This window comes from Sorex araneus, chromosome X (genome assembly GCF_027595985.1).
Source record: "Sorex araneus isolate mSorAra2 chromosome X, mSorAra2.pri, whole genome shotgun sequence".
NCBI classification, from domain to species: Eukaryota; Metazoa; Chordata; class Mammalia; order Eulipotyphla; family Soricidae; genus Sorex; species Sorex araneus.
The window spans coordinates 219,826,088-219,829,872 of record NC_073313.1 but is presented as its reverse complement, the minus strand read 5'-3'; the positions used below and the strand labels follow the sequence as shown (position 1 = coordinate 219,829,872).

Here is a 3,785-nt window from a genome sequence, read left to right as displayed (position 1 = left end):
AGAAACTCTGGTATATATACTATAGCACTGTCTTCCCATTGTTCATCGATTTGCTCAAGAGGGCACCCTTAACGTCTCCATTGGGAGACTTGTCCCTCCCTCCCTCCCTCCCTCCCTCCCTCCCTCCCTCCCTCCCTCCCTCCCTATTTTTTTCCTTCCTTCCTTCCTTCCTTCCTTCCTTCCTTCCTTCCTTCCTTCCTTCCTTCCTTCCTTCCTTCCTTCCTTCCTTCCTTCCTTCCTTCCTTCCTTCCTTCCTTCCTTCCTCCCTCCCTCCCTCCCTTTTTCCTTCCTTCCTTCCTTCCTTCCTTCCTTCCTTCCTTCCTTCCTTCCTTCCTTCCTTCCTTCCTTCCTTCCTTCCTTCCTTCCTTCCTTCCTTCCTTCCTTCCTTCCTTCCTTCCTTCCTTCCTTCCTCCTCCCCTCTTTCCCTCCCTCCCTCTCTTTTCTTTCTTTTCCTTTCTTTTCTTTGTCCAAACCTGGATGTGCTCAGGGTTTACGCCTGGCTCTGCACTCTCCTGTTTGGGCTTGGGGGAGCATATAGGGTGCCAAGGATCAAACCCAGGTCTGCTGTGTGCAAGACAAAATCCTTACCGTCTGTAAGATCTCTCCAGCATCCTGTTTTAATTTTTTTATGCCAATGAATGTGAGTCACTGAAGGCACCATTGAAATCAATGTCATAGACATTGTTTTTTCTTTGATGTATTTAAAAAATATAGATAGCTTCTTGAGTTTGCCTGTCATCCTTGTGCAGGGGTCATGTTAATTTTCTCTGTATTACTATATTACTATATTACATAAATTACTATATGAATTGTTATAATAAGGACTTGCTATGCATGTAAAGAAATAATTTCAACTATATAACATATGTCTTTGGACAACATACACTTTTTCTTTTCATTTTATCTCTCCTACAATGTAAATGAATTAAAGCTCATAACTTTTGGTCATTTTTACTTTGTAATATTGTCTAATTTTGCATCATGATTTTAGCAATATTTTGTTAGTTACTGCGACAGAAGTATTTAATGCTCACTGAGCAATCATGTTCTCTATAATACCTATTGGCTTGTACCTTGTGACAAAATCTGGCCTATTGCCTATTAGTAGAATTGGAATATGTCATTATTACTGTTAAAGTACTGAGACACCATGCAGAAAATTTGTTCTCTGACTTGGCTACCTACAAAACTGCCTGTTGAGTTGATTGAGTCACAGTACAGAAAGGGACTGTATTTTTTATTCACATGAATGACTAATAGTTTGCAGATGTATGAAATTTCCCTAGGACTTTGTGGGAGTGAGAAATAAACCTTTACTGTATAACATCAGTATAATTTACTAGTATAATATAGGCAAAAGTTGTCTGATACAGAAATTCATGCCTTTTTATTCTCATGTTTACTGTGTTGCTTTCATAGTTTATTCTTATTGTACCTCTAGTTCTTATTCTAGTTTATGCGATATTTATATTATGATGATACCTTACTTTTGAGGTATGTTCCTTTATATTTTAAAATATGTCATTGTTTTAATTCATTTGGTTTTATTTTAGTCAAGACTCTTGTAAGTAGGCTATAAAAGTCATTTAATAGTTTTATTTAGTAATTTAATCCATTTACATGGCTTTTAGTTTCAGCTCAAAGAATAATTCATTATCAACTGATGTATCATGCATTTTCATTAATACTAATTATAATTTAAGTTAGTAGCTCATATTATGAGTAGTCCTATTTGTAAAAAATAATTTTATGTATTTATATAGTTTTTTCACATGCTATTTAGGACATTTTCCCTAATGTATGAAGATCACCATACATCTTTATGAGGTATATCATCTCTTACTAATTGTGTGTGTGGAATAGTCTGTAAATAGTAAGTCCCATTAGATTTTTTATTTCTGAAATTGTCTATATTTTTCCTTTCCCTTTGAATAACAACTAGCTAGGCCTAGTTGCTAGAATTGTGCTATTACATCATTAATTTATGTTGTTTGTTGTTGCTTATTATACATTTATTCCTAGTTTAAATGACTTTTTTTTATAATCGGTCATTTTTATGGATACTTTTTTGCAACTATTCAACTTTTCCTCAGTAAAAGCTTTGAAATTGTACAATAACTTGGTATTTCTATCTTAATAACTGAATTTTGTATTTGATATGTGACTTTGGGCTTTAATTCTTGAAATATTTTAGTTTTATGATGACTTGATATCATTATATACTTGGAAATGAATCCTGACATTGAATTAATGAATATACCTAGCATCCATATATTGATACTGTTTAAATAATAAGAAAAATTCTACCATCTTACAAATTTCAGTTTTCCTTCAAAAATTTCCAAAAAAATCTATCAAAAAATGGAGAGAACAAACGAACAGGGACTTCTCTGAGGAAGACCAACAGATGGCCAATAGGCACATGAAATTATGATCATCACAACTTATTATTAGGGACATCCAAATCAAGACAATTAAAATACCAGATAACAGTGAGAATGGCACATATCAAAAATACAGGGAACAATCTGTGTTGGTGGGAATGTGGTGACTAAGGTACTCTCATCCACTCCGGTGAGAATGTTTCTTGGTTTAACCCTATGGAAAACTGTTGTGCCTCTGGCTGGATGCCAATAATTTGGGTGTGGCTTCAAAGAAAGTGTGGGCAGGAGGGACTCCAGAGTTTGGTGGCTAAGAGCCATTCCCCTGGCCGGCCCACTGCCACAAATACATGAAGGACTGGGGGAACCGATAAATAGGGCCCCAGGCTGGTTGGTACTCAGTTTATTTCTCTCTCCTCCCCAACAAAATCCGATCTCTCCCTTATAGCATAATTGTAGTAGTAGTTTGGTTGTAGTCACAGTCATCATAGCTCCATTATTCTAATCCTTGTCATAGTCCTCAACTAGTGCTCTTTCCCCTTGCAGCATAGCACTGTAGCACTATAGCACTGTAGTCCTGTTCATCAGTTTGCTCGAGTGGACACCAGTAACGTCTCTATTGTGAGACTTGTTACTGTTTTTGGCATATCAAATATGCCATGGGTAGCTTGCCAGGTTCTGTTGTGCGGGCGGGATATTCTCCGTAGCTTGCCAGGCTCTCCGAGAGGGACAGAGGAATAGAACCTGGGTCGGCTGTGTGCAAGGCAAATGTCCTACCCGCTGGGCTATTGTTCCAGTCCCTTACAGCATAGTAATATAGAAATCATGAAAGGTGGGAGTACACGTTGGGGGAGGGCATTGAACATTGTCATAACAACAAACAGGTAAAGCCACTCCTTCAGGGGAAGTTCTAGGAGATTAATTTAAGGACAAGATCTCATCTGAGGGATCAACACTCCAGATTACCAGGAAATGTACTCAAGGGTGGGATTCCAGGTAGGCTGTTTTGCTTTCTCCTTGCCTCAGCTAGTAATCCATTTAACTGATCATACTAAATTTACTTCTTACAATATTTCTAGTCATTTTGTATGAACACAGTAAGCAATATATTAAGCTTAAAGGTTGGCTTTTCCTGGGATATCTCACTATATATCCCAGACTACAGTCCTCAGGCCAGGTTAGTCTTTCTTAGCCCCAGTAGGGTCCTTATTCAGTTACTTCTTTTTGAGTCATGGCAGAGTTTGTTCTACGACCATGATTTTAACTTATACTTATGGCACTTAGCTTGTTCCCTTTTGATGCTAGGGTGGCTTATAGCTTGCCGTAGGTCCATCCAGTCCCCTTGTTGGGACTCTTCTTTCAGGAGTCTTATGAAGTAAAGACAACTGAGGCTTAAGTCAAATA

At 37.6% G+C, this 3,785-nt stretch overlaps 1 pseudogene; it reads right to left on the bottom strand.

Annotated features, from left to right (window-relative positions):
- Positions 1-704: 704 nt before the first annotated feature.
- LOC129400489 (U6 spliceosomal RNA) lies at positions 705-805 on the bottom strand (annotated as a pseudogene).
- Between the last annotated feature and the right edge of the window lie 2,980 nt (positions 806-3,785).